Source organism: Nannospalax galili, unplaced genomic scaffold, assembly GCF_000622305.1.
Source record: "Nannospalax galili isolate Female #2095 unplaced genomic scaffold, S.galili_v1.0 scaffold372, whole genome shotgun sequence".
Classification (NCBI taxonomy): domain Eukaryota; kingdom Metazoa; phylum Chordata; class Mammalia; order Rodentia; family Spalacidae; genus Nannospalax; species Nannospalax galili.
In genome coordinates, this window is record NW_008332089.1 from 1719391 (window position 1) to 1737464 (window position 18074).

The 18074-nt window shown below is 43.9% G+C and overlaps 1 protein-coding gene and 1 pseudogene across 1 annotated transcript in view; one reads left to right on the plus strand and one right to left on the minus strand.

The window, feature by feature from the left end:
- The window catches only part of Pacrg (parkin coregulated), a 546372-nt gene that overhangs the window by 249852 nt on the left and 278446 nt on the right, over window positions 1–18074 (minus strand). The window lies entirely within an intron of this gene.
- On the plus strand, window positions 11316–11842 carry LOC108490529 (annotated as a pseudogene).

Sequence of the window (18074 nt, forward strand, 5' to 3'; positions counted from 1 at the left end):
GCTTTCCATAGGGGTTGAACCAGTTTGCAGCCCCACCAGCAGTGGATGAGTGTTCCCCTTTCCCCACATCCTCTCCAACATTTGGTATCATTTGTTCTCTTGATCTTAGACATTCAAAAATAAGGCCTCCACAGAGTTCCCACCCCAGAGGCAGTGGCTGAGTTGTTGGGAGCAGCCTTTCAAAATTCCATAGGTGTTAAGCACTGTCTGCAGACAATATACATAAAACATATTTCACACATAGTTGTGCTATTTTTAAATGTGTGTGGATGCAGTGGTGATGAATAACTTAAAATAAATTAAGCCATTTTATGTGTCAACTATATTGAATAGAGTATGTAAGGGTTTGATGTTGGAAGGAAGACTTTTTAGATTTGAAAAATGCTCTTCAGTACAGAAAAGAAATAGACGGCAAAGAAGATCTGACCCAAGTGGATCACAAACTGCTACAAAGTCATACAAAAACCCAAATGTGCTAAATGCACAGCTGAGCTCAGGAAATCCTCCGATACTAAAGATGAAAACAAAATTCAGTCACAGAGGTGATCAAGTGGAGGCCCCCGGCGATGCCAGGAGACCCAGAGGGGACAGGCCGAGGCTGTGGCTGAGGTGTTCAGGAAAGCAGTGCACTTGCCAAGGAAATGCAATAGGAACTTGCACACAACCAGGACACGTGAAGGCTGACTCCCAAGGGAAAAGGGGGCTGGAAGGCGTTTTCTACTGGTTTGTGGGATCAGAAAGAGAGCTTGATGTTTGATGGACTCTCAGTGGGAAAATCTGTGAGAGACAAAAACCCAAAGAATCTAAAGATAAAAAGTTAAGTCTCAGCTGATGGCAAAGACAATCATTGGGTCCCATTAAAAGACAAACAAGAGCCAGAGCAGTTAGATAAAAGGGGATAAGGGACTGCCCCCAGAAGGTGTGGCCCCTGCTGGGTGGGCCCACTGTAAGTCTCTACCAATCACTGTGGTGATGGGGTGAGCCTAGCAACAGCTCAGTAGCCCAGTGAGCATGGCAACGAGGTTGGGGCCAGGAGGAAAAAAAGAGAATGAACTCTGAACAGGAAGAGTAAAATATGCTTTACATGGAAGAATATTATTTGAAAAGAAACATGGCTGGGGAGATTCTCAGTGGGTAAAGTGCTGCCTACACAAGCCCGAGGACCCAAGCTCAGATCCCAACAACCCACACAAGGGCAGATGTGGTAGGGCACATCTGCAGTCCCAGCACACCTATGGGGAGAGGACGGACCGAGGCAGAGAGTCTCCAGAAGCTTACGGGCCAGTGAACTACAAGACACCCTCCTGACTCAGACAAGGTGGACAGCCAGGATCATTACCCAAGGTTGTCCTCCGAACTCCACACGTGTGCCACAGCACATGTATGTCCACGTGAATATATACAAATATACATATTACATACATATACATACTATACACAAACACACACACATAAAAAGAACAAGTGACACTTAAAAGGAAAAATACAACACTCTTAACTTAAAACCTCAGTGGCTGGATTGAACGTGAGGTTGGACACAGATGAGGAGCAGTGTGGACTTGGGTCACAGAACTGCTTAGAGGCCCAAGGGAGGTGACACATGCAAATTGATAAAGAGTCACTCGACTGAGACACACGTTCTCAGCTCACGGGGAGCTGCAGAATGAAAGACACTGTGGAATAGCAATTTTTGAAGAAATAATGGTTGAGAAGCTTTTGTAATAGAAGATGCAAGTGTTCAGATTACAGATGCAGATCTAGACATTTTTCAGAAAAAAAATGAAACTCCAAAGTCAAGGAAAAGTTTAAAAGCAACTAGAAACAAGTGACATGTTATGTACAAATAATCAGAATTAGACTGAATTCCTGTTTCTCATTAATGGAATAAAAGCCAAGAGGCTGTAAAAATTCTTCAGTCTGGATGAACAAAGCCGTTCATCTATGGTGCAAGGCTATTAACTCACTGTTCAAAATAAAGAGAAATTGAATGACTTGATCAGCACTGAGGGGTGTTTCTCTAACGTACAGATCATCAATCTTTAATGAAGGGTAAAAGAAAAATTTAGAGTAGACTGATAGCTCCATGTGGAGCTGTGACGTAGGGAAGAAGATGGCATGCCAGCACGTCCTGGCACAGCGGAGGTGATAACAGCTACGGAGGACCCTGGGACTTGAATAATCAGATTAAAATGTAAACATTTCTTGAAAAACAAGTTAATTTCTAAGAGGAGAGAATGGAGTCAGGGAACGAAATTCCTAGAAATTCAACAGAAAGCTCATTAAACACGTCTTGACCCCCCCGCCCCTGTGGAGGGGCGGGCAGAGTGGTAAGATGAAGCCAAACATGAGCCAAGCAAGTACAAATGGGTCAAGCACAAGACAGGTAATCAAAAGAGGGAAGTATATCCTAGGTATATATTAGTGCATAATCGACACCCTTAAAACAGAAGGCGGGAAACAAAAGCACAACTAAGAGGCAGGGCAGGATCCTGGGCAAGCAATTGTTGGAGCAGAGTATGTGTGTATGCCATTTGGACAAATGGTAATCGACACCCTTAAAACAGAAGGCGGGAAATAAAAGCACAACTAAGAGGCAGGGCAGGATCCCGGGCAAGCAATTGTTGGAGCAGAGTATGTGTGTATGCCATTTGGACAAATGGATGCTTCACGGAGCTAAGTTATATCCCCATAAACAATAAACCAGTACCTGTGTTTCTATTGTTTATCTGGAGAGAATGCTATCAGAATATGGTTCTTAACAACATAACAAGTAAAAAATGGCATTTCAGGGTGGTTTTAACCACCGTGTCTCTTACCGTGAGAATAATCACCTTTCAAAGGTAGTTTTGAAAGTCATTTGTATATCTTCTCTTGTGAGTGACAGTTTCTTATTTTTGCCATTTTTTTTCTCTATGAACCATAGGAATGTTTTTAAAAGTTCTTTTAGTTTTTTGGAGGGGTAGTAGTTTTTACATGTGGAAAGAATATCTCACTTTTCTTCTGCTAATGTAGATATTTTTATGCTTTTAGAAAATTTTAATATTTTACAGATTCTGAAGTCTGAGTTAGACTAGAAGGTTTTCTCCAATTTTGTGACATGGAAATAGAGCCAATTGGAAAAGAGCATTTGTCACTATTGGAGCACTCCATGATCCCTTTCTATTGAAATCACTAACGTCTTGGTAACTTTCCTGTGAAATACGAGGCTCACTTTCAGTGTGGTTCATTGCCAGCTGCTCCCCAGTTAGGGAAACACTGCCCGCTGACTGGAAGGTCTCGTTACTGTGAAGTCCTTTCTTGACTTTCTGGTCTTTTCTTAGCCTGCCTTTTGTTTATGGACTTGTATCACTTTAATTTAATTATGATAATTGCGCAATAGTTTTTAATATCTTATAGTTACATTATTTCCCCATATTTTAATTTTTATTATAGTTTTTTAACTTTTCCGTATGCAATTTAAGCATAGATTAAATTATACTTTGTGGCTCTACATAGAACTTTGCATTTGACAATTAGAGAAAATTCATTCTTTAAAAACACATGCCAAATATTTTAGAAAGCTACATACATGCTTATGCAGAAGCGTCTCAAGAAACTCTAAAATATCTATCATGGTTGTCATGAAAATTAAATAAAATAGCAGATATTAAACTGAAGGCCAGACTTCAAATCCTCACATATTTAGAAATTTAGAGATACCTCTGAATCACTCATAAATCAAAGAGAAAATCCCTATAGAAAAAGCAGTGTATGAAGTACTGACTCACAGTGAAATTACTTAACCTTGAAAGAACAGAAGAATCCCACTTGGAAAAACTTCTTTTAAGGAGGAAACTAGAGAGCTGAGGAGATGGCTCAGGCGAACGGCTCTCACAGTGCTCTAGAGTTCGATTCCTAGCACCCACACAGTACCTCACATTGGCATGTAACTCTGGCTCCAGGGGATCTGAGACCCTCTTCTGGACTCTGTGGTCACCTTCACTCACATGTGCACATTTACACAGTGACACAAATAAATCCTCAAGACAACAGAAGAGGAGCTTGAGTCTAGTTGAAGGCTATATAACAGAAACCACAGGAAAAACTTGTCAGACAGGAGAGACCGCCCTTTGAGTTACTGATCAGGGTAGTCCGAGAAACTCTAAAAGTAATGCAGGCCATTGCCACCAGCCTTGATCACCTCCCAAAATTTGAAGATCAGGCCCTATTGCTGAAGACAGGACACACTTGCAACTTGGAGCAATGGGTCTGGAAGTGACCTGGAAGCCTCCTCCCTGAAGACTGCCTCTCATGGTATTAGAGGACACTGTGTAAGCCGCCAAGGGAGGAAAATTAATCAACGGTCCCACCCAGATGTGAAGCCTAATAAGCAACAATGACCGGCCCAGCAAAGTATCTCTATGCCGCAGCAGTGGAACTTTTATCTTGAGGGTAGTCAACAGCTGTCTAATTGGACTTAAGGCTTGCTCAATGAGAGGGAACGCATGTGTGGTACTGTAAACATAGCCAAGTACTCATGGCTGGGGAGGTCATAGATTCTAGAGAGACACCTACTTTTTCCACATCCCTAGACCAATGTATTTTGTTACTTTATGCTGAATATGTATTCTCCCATTACGGACAAGTGTTCCTTTTACCCCTCATCAAAGAAACTTCTTGTTGCAACAGATGGAGACTATTACAGAGTTCTAGAACTGGTCAAACACAGAGTGTAAGTGTCTGTGAGACGCTTAACCCTAAGTGACACAGCTTCAATGCAACCTCTGTACATAGGATGAATGTATCTCTAAACTCTCACAAGAGTAGTTTTCTTATGCAACAGATGGTGATTAACACAGAACCCACAATTGGGAGAACAAGAGGCCACAGAGTGTTTATCCCTGAAAAGGACACCTGCTTCAAACCTCTGCCTCCTAAAGTTCAAGGATCATTGCATAAGAGAAGGCAGATTGTAAGAGCCAGAGAGGGTCATAGACCACAAGGAAACAGAGTCTTCCAGACAGCTGCTCAGTTATTCATATGAACTCACAGCACTGGTGACAGCATGCACAAGTCCTATGAAGCTCAAACCAGACAAATCCCAGCATAGACATGGGGAAGTGGGTAAGAAACCACAACCCTACTTAAGGAACTTTTGGCAATTGATGGCTGCTGGGAAGAGGACAGACAGTGTCATATAGGAATGGGACTCTTGGTGGGCCCACTGGATGAACTCACATCAAAGGACATTTGGAGACACAAATCAGACTCTATAGGCTGTATTATATATATAAGAAAGTACTTAAATTGGGTGGCTGTCAGTGGGGGGAGGTGTGGATAGGGGAGGGGATCTAAATATCATCAAACTATATTGCATGAACAGTACAAAAATTCAATTAAAAAAAGCAAGAAGAAAATAAAGATACTTACACAACTCAGTATATGAGGACACACTGGGTGCTCTTACAGAGGACCTGGGTTTGGTTGGTTCCCAGTTCCCAGCACCCACGTAGCAGCTAAAAACCAGCCATAACTCCAGTTCCAGGGGATCCGACACCCTCTTCTGACCTCTGCAGGCATTGTATGACACGGGTGCACTTACATACATGCAGGCAATATACTCATACACATAAAATATAATAAAAAATACAAAAAAAACAAAACATGACCCAGAGGGATGAATTGCAGAAATGCTAGGTTATTTAAACATCATTTATATACAGACTAAAGGAGAAATGATGACATTATCTTAGTAGTAATGAAATATCTGATAAAATTTGTACATTAAGAAATCAAATCCTCTCCAGGTGTTGTGTTGCGTACCTGTAATTCTAGCACTTGTGAACTGGAGGTAGGAGGAGCAACAGTTCAAGTTCATTCTCCCCTTTGTACACATTCTTTTAAACTAACTGGGAAAGATTGTGAGGTTGGACCCTAGCCAATGGGGCAAAGACACAGTCCTCTTCTGTTAGAGGAAAAAGTTCACCAAGCTTCTGGGTCCTGTGTGTTCTTGAAGGATCTGACGGACCACGCAAGGCACCCTTTTGCAAAAGTAAAACCTGCCTCACAGAGTTACTTTTGTGCTGCCCTTTGCTCTTTGTGTGGTATTGATGGGTCCTTGGACCTTGGATTTTATTTCTAAAAATTTGGGGGCTCAGTCTGGGATGCTAATTCCATTTAGGAAGAAGTCTGGAATATAACTTTGGGAAACCGAGCCCCACTGCCTCATTGCGGTGGCTCCAAGGCTTGGGCATTTGGAACTTCCTGGATTGGAAATGACCCCAAGACAGGAAAGTCTTTTGGCAATGTAGGGGAAGGGCCCGAGAAAATACCCCGGGGACCAGGCAACTCTGTGCACAGACCAAGATGACACTGCACAGCATTATCTTCTGAGCCAAACAACTGCCACCTTCAGGACACTGGCTGTGCCTACTTGCAAATGATCATCACAATTGGGCTTGTTGACTATGGGTGTTTGTTCCTTCATAAAAGGAGGGAAGCCCTTGGGGAGGGAACTCACACTGTGATTCTAGGCACTGCAACAATTATCAAAGCACCTACAAGCAAACCCTGAGTTCATCACTCTGGAGTCCAGCTTTGGTAGCCCAAAGGAAAACAAGGAAGAGCCCAATGGACAGATGCTCATGTGAGCCCATCAAGAAATTCTCCTGGTTCCCTAGAACTAGTGATACTCTTGCCTTTTCTCCTCCCTCATGCCTCTCTGCAGACACCAGTTAAAGACTTCCTTTCCTAACTTTACCCTGCAGTTACACAAATAAAGACACTGCTGCACTTCTAGAGCCCTTCAGGTAGGTTTCCTGGAGGGGCACCTTGACTGCCATGCCTATGGCCCAATTCAGCTCTACCAACGAAGTGTCTTCAGAGACTAGGTTACGATTAAACATGATTGTGGCTGAAAAAGATGGGATTTGTGCAATGCTGGGGGGACAAGGTTGTATATCATCACCAATAATACAACTCCAAATGTGACTGTTACTAGAGCTCTCGAAGGCACCTTATAAAGAACTAAAGAATTGGAAACTCTCTGACCTGGAAGAATGGTTTAGAAAATAAAGAGGTCTTACGGGCTCTATGCTAACTCCTTGGTGATCATCATGGGTGTCCCGATCCCGTGTTATACCATGTGTTAGGGACTCACTCAGGCTTATTGAGTCAGGCTATTGCCAAATGAATGTCCCCTCCCTATAGCAGTTTCTTATTCCACGATATCACAGAGAGAGAACCCATGCCCTAATGAGTTTGAAGAGAAGAGTGTTTAAGAAGGGAAGAGAAGGGATTTGTAAGAAACAGCAGGTAGTGCTCTTTCAAACCCTGTAAAACTTGGAACTTGGTTTATGACAAGGAATTCTAATCTTTTCATCACATCACACCCTGTAAAACGTTTGCTTAGGCCTGGGGTGGCGGAGCTCCTCTCCCTTCCCACTGACTCTTTTAAACTAGCCAACTGGGAAAGACTGTGAGGTTGGACCCTAGCTGATGGGGAAACACAATCCTCTTGAATTAAGGATAAAAGCCCACCGGGTTTCTGGGTCCTGTGTGTGCTTGCTGGATCTGACCGACCACACAAGACACCCTTGAGCAAAAGTAAAGTCTACCTTTCCAAGTTAAAATGTAGAGTTTAAGGCCAACTTATGCTTCATAATGAAGTCAAGGCCAGCATAGGCTACATGAGACTCTGTCTCAAAACAACAACAACAACAAAAAGAACACAAAAACCAAAACTACCCACAAAAAATAAAATAACATAAAGCAAAACCTTAGGAGAAAGCTTCAGCTCTAAGAAAACGCTCACCATGGTAAGAAGACGGTGACCACCACTTCATTCAACACGGCTATGGGGTTCCTGCTAACTCAACAAGACCAAAAAACCCATCAGTCCTGAGGGGAGAAAGAGAGCCTGGGTGTTGGGGCTGAGGCGGTCATCCGTAGAGCACACGAGGGAATCCACAAACGTCTAATCAGCGAGACTTCAGAAAAGCGGCTGGATAAAAATCAATGCGCCAAAAAAGAATAGCATTCCAATTCATGGTTAAAACTTAGAAAACGTCTTCTCCAGACGCTCACAATAAAAAGGAATGGAACAAAATGACAGCTGTCAGGGCTAAAGCTAATGCTTGATATACAAGACTCTGTGGAGAAAGTGATGATGGATCATTGGTAAATATAAAGGCAAGGTGGGAATGATGGTCTGTTGCTCAGCAGATACATACCCAGGCTCACAGGGGCATGGACGGAAGCTTACAAAGACGGTGTTCTGTCCCAATTCGTCACTGTCTGGGTGGTCATTACTTTATAAAAATACTGATGGCTCTGTCTAGCTGGGGATATTAATTACTGAGTCACAAATCTGGACTTGGGGATGGAAAATCAAATTATTTCACAGAATAACCTTATTTTAAGTTGCTGTCAAAAATGCTACCAAGACAGCTAAAGGTCAGTTGTAAGCAGATCTCGAATTTATTCACACTTAACCTTTATTATCCAGAAATTTTATGTTCGTAACTGTAGCAGTCAATGAATGATACTTTTGAGTGCAATAAATAGAAAGAATCCCATGTTCTGTAGCTTTGAACATTCCCCCTCTCCGTCACTTGCTAAAAACTTAGGGGACTTTTTAAAAACTTAAAAATGAGCGTTTATTTTAACCAAAGAGGGATTCAAAAGAGCCAAATCTTTATTTAAAATACATCTTCAGAATTTCTTTTTTCTTTATCACATTTCTGAAATGCTAAGGACAGCAGCATACTTTGGAGGTACATAGGAAATAGATGTGCGGGCAGCATGTTTTCACAAAAGGAAGCAAGAAATGGATGGTACGGAGGTCTGGAGAGGCTCAGCGGTGTTTTGGGAGCTGAGATGGAAACGGACCATTTGTGGCTTTTACCACAAGTATGAATTGTAAAACATGTCAGCGCTTTATAAAAGCTGTCTCTGAACTCAGTAATGCACAGTCAACATTAATACCTTCCACCGAGGAAAGAGGGTGGAAGCAATTGGGAAAACGGTCAACTCAGGCGAGAAGGTCGTGAAGCACTCTGAGAAGACTCGGTGATGGTGGCAGGGTTGTTGGCCTCCTACGGCAACAGGCAGTTTCACAGAGATCACCCACAAAGGGGTGGTACAGATGGAGAAGCCATTGCAGAAGTTTCTGGAGGACTTGCCAGCCAGTTACTAAAAAGGTCCTGCTGGCTATGGGGGCCACATCTGGGCAAGCTCCAGCCGATTTCTCCTTCTCTGTGACCCCCACCTTCCCCAAGGAAGTACTCTTTACACTCAGAGACTAAGAAGCTCAGTTGTTCTTACGGCAACCAAAGAAAATAGAGTAATATTTTTCAAACTCTCACTTTTAGATTATGACTCAAAGTGCATGTTTCTAACATAACAACCTCTTGTACTGATTCTGTTTTCAGTACAGAATGTGTGAGTGGGTCCTTAGGAAGGAGATCCACATGAGGTAGACAGGGTACTGGCTCCAGGCTCTCCCCTCAGTTGCTCATACTAGCGATGATCATGGGCAAGCTCCATGCCTCAGTCTCCCCATCTGTGAGCACTTGCCTCACAGGGGCTACCGAAAGTTAAGAGTGAAAGCTAAAAACCTCCCCTGGGTTACAGAAGGGCACGGACAAATGGAAGCTCTGAGATACCGTGGAGAATCCCTCTGATGCCTTCCTGTGTGAGCCTTCTCTCTTTCTAGACAGAAGCAATCAGTGTAGTTGTCTGTATTCACTATATACTTTAAATTTTTCTGTGTAGAGGAAAAAATATTTTCAGTATGCCAACATTTTAAAAAGTGTTCTGGTGCTCCTGTCCTTTGGCTGAAAACAACTGAGAGTAGAGGTCATTTGTAAAGGACAGAGATGCTGGGACCCAGAGGACTCACAGGGTGAAGTAGTCAGACACCAATGTCTCCCAGTGACGCAGGAGTCTTTGAAGTCAGTCTAAATACCCTTCAGAAAACGACACCAACCTTTAGAGTTAGCATGGGCTAGCGATAAATCTAAGGACATGAAATGCTGAAAACCTAATTCTTACTGCAATTGAATGCTGTAAAATATATTTGGAGTGCAAACAAGTTTGTTAAAAAAAAGACTAGGTATGTTTCTAAGGTGATTAAATAACAATACATAATATTTACTGAGTCACATTTATTAAGACATTTGGTGTTTTTTTTTAATGAAGCAGTATTTATCTAGTGGTACTTCTGTTTTCAAAGTTTAGCCTTGGGCCATACACCTGAGGGTTTTTGTTTTTGGCACAATATTTATAATCAAGTTATCTGGATATCTTAGAATTGTATACCAATGGCACATGGAAATAGAATCAGTACAAGAGGTTGTAATGTTAGAAACATGCACTTTGAGTCATAATCTAAAAGTGAGAGTTTGAAAAATATTACTCTATTTTCTTTGGTTGTCATAAGAACAACTGAGTTTCTTAGTCTCCGAGTGTAAAGAGTACTTCCCTGGGGAAGGTGGGGGTCACAGAGAAGGAGAAGTCGGCTGGAGGTCAAGCCCTGCAGTTTCTGGAGTTTTCTGCGCTCTGCGAATCCCATCTCCACACTCCCTTCACTGTCTCTTCTCCTGGTTCATGGATTATCTAGACTGTGCTTAATGGCTTTGGTTAATAATTTTTCCTGGGCCTGTAGGTAAATCTGCCCACACTATCAGGTTCCTGCTTGGAAAGCTAAGCGAGATTCACTGCACGCTCTGTGATGATGGAGCAGGGCTGGTTCACCTGAGATATCCATCTCACCAACCTCATGCATGTCTCTACCAAACTCCACTGAAGAAACGGTGATTCTGCCTTAGGCTGGGAGTGAGTCAAATACATGACTATTGAATGCCAATTCCACAGCACAACCAACATGGTCAATTAAGTTACCTTTATAAAGACCTACGAAACAATTCACTTCTATCAAGAACTTCTAGTGTAATGAACACCTGGAGTCAAACTTTTTGATTGTCTAACGTGATGGAATATGATTGTGTTCCAGTGTTCCCAGTCCCCCTGGGCTTCTGTGACCCAGCCCAGCCAGACGTCCCTGTCTTCTCTAGGGAGAGCAGAACCTGTGTCACACCACTGTAGCTGGTATATGTCTCTACCTGGCATATTTAGTTACTTTGTCAGTACTGGGGATTGAACCTAGGGCCTCATGCATGTGAGTCAAGTGCTCTACCACTGAGCTACATACAGCTTTAGCCCACTGGGGGGGGCGTTTATTATAGCTATGGATTTACTTAGATCCTGTCATCTCAATGAACAGTGATCCCTGTATGGCATATTTCACTCACTTTAAAAAAATCTGTACCCTGCCTTTTCGCCAACATGGCGCCGAAAGCGAAGAAGGGAGCTCCTGCCCCTCCCAAAGTCGAAGCCAAAGCGAAGGCGTTGAAAGCCAAAAAGGCCGTATTGAAAGGCGTTCACAGCCACAAAAAGAAGAAGATCTGCACGTCACCCACCTTCCGGCGACCCAAGACCTTGCGGCCCTGGAGGCAGCCTAAATACCCTCGCAAGAGCGCTCCCAGGAGAAACAAGCTTGACCACTATGCCATCATCAAGTTCCCCCTGACCACTGAGTCAGCCATGAAGAAGACAGAAGACAACACACTGTGCCCATTGTGGATGTCAAGGCCAACAAGCACCAGATCAAACAGGCTGTGAAGAAACTCTACTGCATTGACGTGGCCAAGGTCAATACCCTGATCAGACCTGATGGAGAGAAGAAGGCCTATGTTCGTCTGGCTCCTGATTATGATGCTTTGGATGTTGCCAACAAAATTGGGATCATCTAAGCAGTCCAATCTAATTCTAAATACAGATTATTTTTCACCATAAAAAAAAATCTGTACCCTTTCACATGAACTCTTGGTATAAGCTACTTGTATTTGGTAAATGGTTTAATCAGCAGATTCTCAAATGACTTCCCCCAGTAGGCTCTGTCTTCTCTAGTTTATTCTCTGTTTATAGCCTGGCTGGTGTGATACTCAGCTGTGAAAGGCCCTCCTTTGCAGGGTGGCACCTAAACTCTGGACCACTGTAGTCTCAGTTCATAGACTCTCTTTCCAGATTCCCTTCCCATCTTCACTCTGACATTCCCCCCTCAGCACCCAAATTCCAATTGTACCAAACACCTCCCTCTTTGCTAAATATTCCCCGCCATCCTGGAGGCCTGGAATGCTTGTCTACTTTTCTCTCTTTATTCCTTCTGCAGTCTTAAGAAGGCTGCACCCTTTATACATCATGGTAGAGCAGCTGCTCCAGATCCTGTCCCTGTCACTGCTGCAATTTAGTTACATGCCTTTGGGCAAGTCACGGCAGGGTCCTCATTCAAAGGGAGATGTCAGTGCTAAAGACTTCAACCACCTGTGGCCAATAACACACCTGGTTAATTCATGTAAACCATCTACAACACTGGCCGGTACTGCTGCTCATTATTACTGCCACTTCTATAACAGCATTAGACGCATTACAATTACATGAGTAATTAATAAACGCGTACTCAGATATTTACCAAGCCTCTAATAGAGATTACATCCCTTGTTGGAGCAGGAAAGCAGGAGGTATTGACTCCCAGGCATGAAGGCACTCTGCAGAAGCAGGAGAGGGGAGAGCAAGCAGCCAGCAAACTCTCCCAGGTCTCCTTGTCAGGGTGGAAGCTGCTCGCATGTGTGCACGAGCACATGCATTCACACGTGTGTGCACATGAGTATAGTATAGAAGCTGGAGAGGACCGAGGGATAGCCATGGAGTACCTGAGTGCACTGGCAATGGACAACAGTTGGTCCTGATGCTTCATTCCTCAGGGCTCGGGGCCAAGCAAGTTTCAACCTATGGCAGAGACTTGAGGTGACCATGCCAAAGTAGGGACAACATGGCACATGGCTAAATCATAGCCCTAGTGTGAGGAGGGCTTTGGAGTCAGCCAAGCTTCAGTAGCAGCCATTAGATAGATGTAACTGATGCTGAAAGAATAGACCAAAGGGCCAGCTCCAACCAATGGGAGCCTTGACTGCAGATGCTAGGCTGCAGGCCCCACACAGGGCCCAGATGAGATAACCTACAGGGTCAACTGAAGGTCATAGGATTGCTACTTCAGAGGTCAGCTGAGCTTCTACCCACACTCCAGTGCACCACACAGAGAAGGGAGAGAAGTGACGCCTTAGGAGAGACAGTTGCTTCTGTTCTTCCAACCCCCACCTCTCGGCTGGAAACAGACTCCTGGGGAACAAGATACTCAGAGACAGTAGAGCACTGCTGTCATCACCACCAGGTACTCACCAAATACACACACATGCACGCATCCCCACATACACATGCACACACATATTTACAATTCCCATCACTCAAATCTCTTTCTTTGTGTCTATATTTGACTCAGCATTTAGCACGGCTCAGGGTCTGTCACACTGATCTGGATGGATGGATGGGTGGATGGATGGATGGATGGATGGATGAAAATATTAATGGGGGAACGAATCAATAAATCTGTTCTTTAATTTACTCCACTCTCTCTGGATCAAATATCTTTGGTTTTACTTTTTTTTCCCCCTGGAAATTTCAACCAAATATGTCAAGGGATTGTTGGTCTCAGACCTTCTGGATTTAGTCATCCGGGATAACAAGTCATTTTGTATGACTTTAAATCCTTCATTTCAATCTCCTTTTGATTCACAAGTGAGAACTAGATTCCATTCCCAGTAAAATGACTTGCCCAAAGGCAGGAAGCGATGGTATGGCCCACCGTCAATCCTAACTTATTTAGGCCATTGTTCTTTTTCAACTGAAAGGGGCTTTTGATTTCATTTAGTTTCCTGCACTGCCAGTTCATGAAATGTGCCAGACAACGTTCTGGTTATTAGGCCCATCAGACCCTGTCTCGTTGTGGGCTCCATATTATGACCCACGAGTCTCAGCTAACATTCCCAGAGTGCCCCGGCTAATGACATCAGCGCTCACAGTCAAAGTAAGGCTCTCTCTTCTCTCTTCTCTCTCTCTCTCTCCCCTTCCTCCCTCCCTCCCCCCTCTCCTTTCTCTCTCTTTTCCTTTGTTTTTTCCTTCCTTCCTCCCTCCCTCTCTCTTTTCTTTCTTGGGGATTTTAAAACCCAAAGCATTTGTCTGTTAATCACAGTTGAGGGTTGCAAAATAGCACTCAACAAATTTTAGTAAGATATTATTACATGAATTATAAATGTATAGAATGTTAAAATCAGAGATACTGAATTTGGTACAAGAAAGATAACTGAGCTCATTCAAGATTAGCAGGCACATGTACGGATAAAGATATAAGTACAGGTATCGATATATTATTCAGGCCATTTTGATCATTTCATGTATGAAAAATAGAATTATTATCAGTTAATTAAGTTTAAAATGCTGTTTGTGGAGCCAGTTTTACTCATGTATAGAAGAGAGTGTGGTAGAGGAACTCTAGGTATGAAGAAAGTTACCCCCCACCCCCAGGGAACTGGGGTCAGGAATGGAGGTATTAGAGCACACATCTGACTCTCCCCACTACTCAATAACACAATGCTAAATGATTAATCCCAGCACTTGGGAGGCAGAGGCAGATGGATCTCTGTGAGTTCCAGGCCAGTCTGGTCTACATAGTGAGTTCCAGGCCAGCTGGGACTATAGGGAGACCCTGTCTCAAAAAGACTTAAAAAAAACTTCAAACTTTGGAAAGTATAACTGTATAGGAAGACCACAGGATTATTAGTATCTGGAAACCTTCCATAACTTTCATCCTGTAGCTTTTATACTAAAAACCAGACTTATTAAAAAACAGAAACAGCACAGTAGAGATTCTCAAGAGTCTCTCAAGTTTACATATAGCAGACAAAATAGCTCATCTCCTGGGACCTATTTCCCAGCTGAGATGACTCAGTTGTTTGTATTGTGAACATCTTGGCTTGTTACAGTGGGAGAAAGGTGAGATGGCTGTTCACAAAATTCATCTCCACTTCATTTGGGGTTCACCACTCCACTCTACTACCTTCCTGTAGGCTCTTTGGGTTGGATGTGATCCCAGTGCTTTCTTCTGGAGCACGGAGCAGGACAGGAAGCAACTGGGTGCTTCCTTGTGCAGGTCTCACACTGTGCCTCTCCTTCCTTTGCTTCCTTCAGAGCTCGGGGAGTTAAGAAATGAAGGTGTTGATGGAACCTGAGATAAAAGGCTCTGATCCTCAGTGACCTTCTGAAGAAAACTCCTCACCCGTCATAAAACATGCCCTTGCCACGTGTGCATGAATGAGAAACAGGGTGTGTGTGTGTGTGTGCGTGTGTGTGTGTGTGTGTGTGTCTGCGTCTGCACTGTGCCAGGCATGGTCATGACACCTGCTCCGTCTGCATCTTTGCCTCATCATCTTCTGACTGGCAGTGAAAGTCAAGAAGGACCCTGCATAGAAGTTATTTCTCAATTACTCTGTAGGATTGACATATTACCTGGTGTGTGTATTGGGGGGGGTGGAGAATCCAGGCAGGTGCAGGCCCTTATGTGGAGATGGGTGACCATATTCTGCAGAGACGGAAGGAAGGGACAAGGACTCTACAGCACCATATTAAGATTCGATTCATTTGCAGCTGAAAAAGGTGCACAGATCATCAGCTTGAAGACACCCCGTCACACAAAGGGGCGTTGAGGGGAACTGCAGAAACTCAATCTATGAAACTATCTTTGAAACTATGACTTTTAGGAGAGAAATGTTTCCTTGCTTTAGCCAATACTTTTTAATTTCCTTGCATCATTAAATAGAGTAAAAATTTCAGTGTAATGAACTTGGTAGTGTATAGTAATTAGATCTGATGGAAAAAAGCAAGAGCGGATAGATGAACCCGGAGAAAAAATGTTCTGCGCACCTCAGATAAAGGTGAAATGGCTGTGAGGGGGGCATGCGAAGAGATACAAGCAGAGCCACACTGTGTTTCCAGCCCGGATCAAAAAGTAAATTTCTATCCTCCACCATGTGCCTTTCCAATCCAGTTTACCAAAGTCGCCTCACATAGAGAGGCAGACACCTTTCAGACACCCCCTGGGTAACCCGCGGTCTTGAGGGGTCCACACGCAGTAAGGGCACTAATCTTCATACTCCCATACAATATGCAGCATACCCACACTGATCATACCTGCTGCACAGTGACTGACCTACTCCAAGGCCTCTAACATGAGTGCACCCCCCAAATCCACCTGGCAGCAAGGATTTGTCGGGGGAGGCTGCTCTTAGATCGCCTTCCTCTTCTGTGACATGTCCATGCTCAGGCCTTCTGTCCACGGCAGGTGTCTCCTCCCCGAGGTTTCTGACTGAGCCACATTTCATTGGTCATTCAGCACATATTGTTATTAATGCTCCTGTGGACTTAAGTTTGGTACAAGACACCGTCCCCTCCCCTCAGGAACAGAAGGCAAACAAAGATACAAACAAGTTAAATGGATATTTTCAGGAGACAGGGCTCTGCTGGGGAACAAAGGTGATGACCCAAGGGAGCCCTGGCTGACTCTAGTGTGCTGTGTCACTTGGCCAATACATAGTGGTGACGGCAGGACCAGGAATGTTTCTAATGTATTTTCTCATATTTCTTATCTGGCATATATTTGCTTATGCATTTTCTTGATTTTTGGTATTACAAATGTTGTCAATCTGAGGCTGGAGAGATGGCTCGGTGCTTAAGAGCACTGGCTGTTCTTTCAGAAGACATAGGTTCGAATCCCAGCACCCACATGGCAGCTAAAAACCGTCTATAACTCCAGTTCCAGTTCTGTGAACTTGTTCCATCAAAGCAATCTGATAATTAGAAGTCATATAACCAAGAGCAAGTTAGCATTAGGATAAATTTAGGAAATATAATATTCAGTGTTATCTGTGCTTAGACAAATTCCATTCGCCTCGAGAACTAATGAGCAAGGTGGCTCAAGTTGTAATTAACCAGCCTGCACTTCTTAGTGTGAAAGATGCAGAGAGGATGGAAGATTTAGTTGACTTTTGTCTGAATCAAAGGACATTGACTGGCTGTGTACATAGAATGCTTTCCCTCTGGCTTCTAATTTCTGGATTCTTACTCGAAGCTTTCACTGAGATAAACATCTATGTGTTCCTCTTATCAAACCGATTTTTTGAAAAGCAGATTTCTGGCACAGATTGCCTAAGCCAGACATCAGTCTGCCCTTGCCAAATGACTGCTGAGCTCTTAACTTGGCCCGGGAGTCGGGGCCGGTCTGCAGTTCCTCGGAACCCTAGCGGGGGTGGCGGACCCTGCGCCTTCTGCTTCGGTGAGTCAAAGGCAGGAACTTCAAACTTGAAATTCCCAGAGGGAAGTGAATTCTGACGGCGGGGGTTTGGAATGCTCAGGACACGTGTTCATCCACATTTGAGTCTCAAAATTGCAGTTTTGTATTAAGCTCTAAGCGCTGTCTGAGAAAGGAAGGTGCTGGAGAGCTAAATAGGCAGGCTAACTTTTTCATTTACTTGAAGATAAGATCTGGGTGAGCTGTGACTCTTCACAAGTAAAGTTGGAAAATATGAAAAAGAAAACAACACCAAAAATAAACCCAGGACAGACTGTTGAAGATGGTGACGCTTCAGGAAGAGGGCAGGCACAAAAATCGCTCGTGCCCTCCTGCTCCTGATAGAAGGAAAAGTCTCAAGGAGATGCCGGAAATTGTTTAAGCCAATTCGGCCTCAATTTATTATAGATAAATCATGACCCGGGACAAATTTAGGACATTTCATTATTCCTGAATTTTTGACTTGCCTCACAGAGTTTTCAGATGTTGAATACCGTGAGGCAAATGGCAAACAACCCACAGCAATGAGGGTTCAGCGCCAGCTGATTCCTCTACATTATATGATGGATGAGCCACTGGAGCAGGTAATTAAAGCTGGCAGACACCCAGCCTCCTTGGTCGGGCTTCCCATTTCCCAGGACTCCTGTCTGCTGGCTAGAAGGCCTCCTGGGTTACGATGTCAGCAGGAGGTCCAACCGCAGCTCTCTGGGGCCAGGGCTGCACCCCCTTCCCGGCCTGCACCCCCCCTTCCCGGCCTGCACCCCCTCCCTTCCCGGCCTGCATCCCCCCCTTTCCA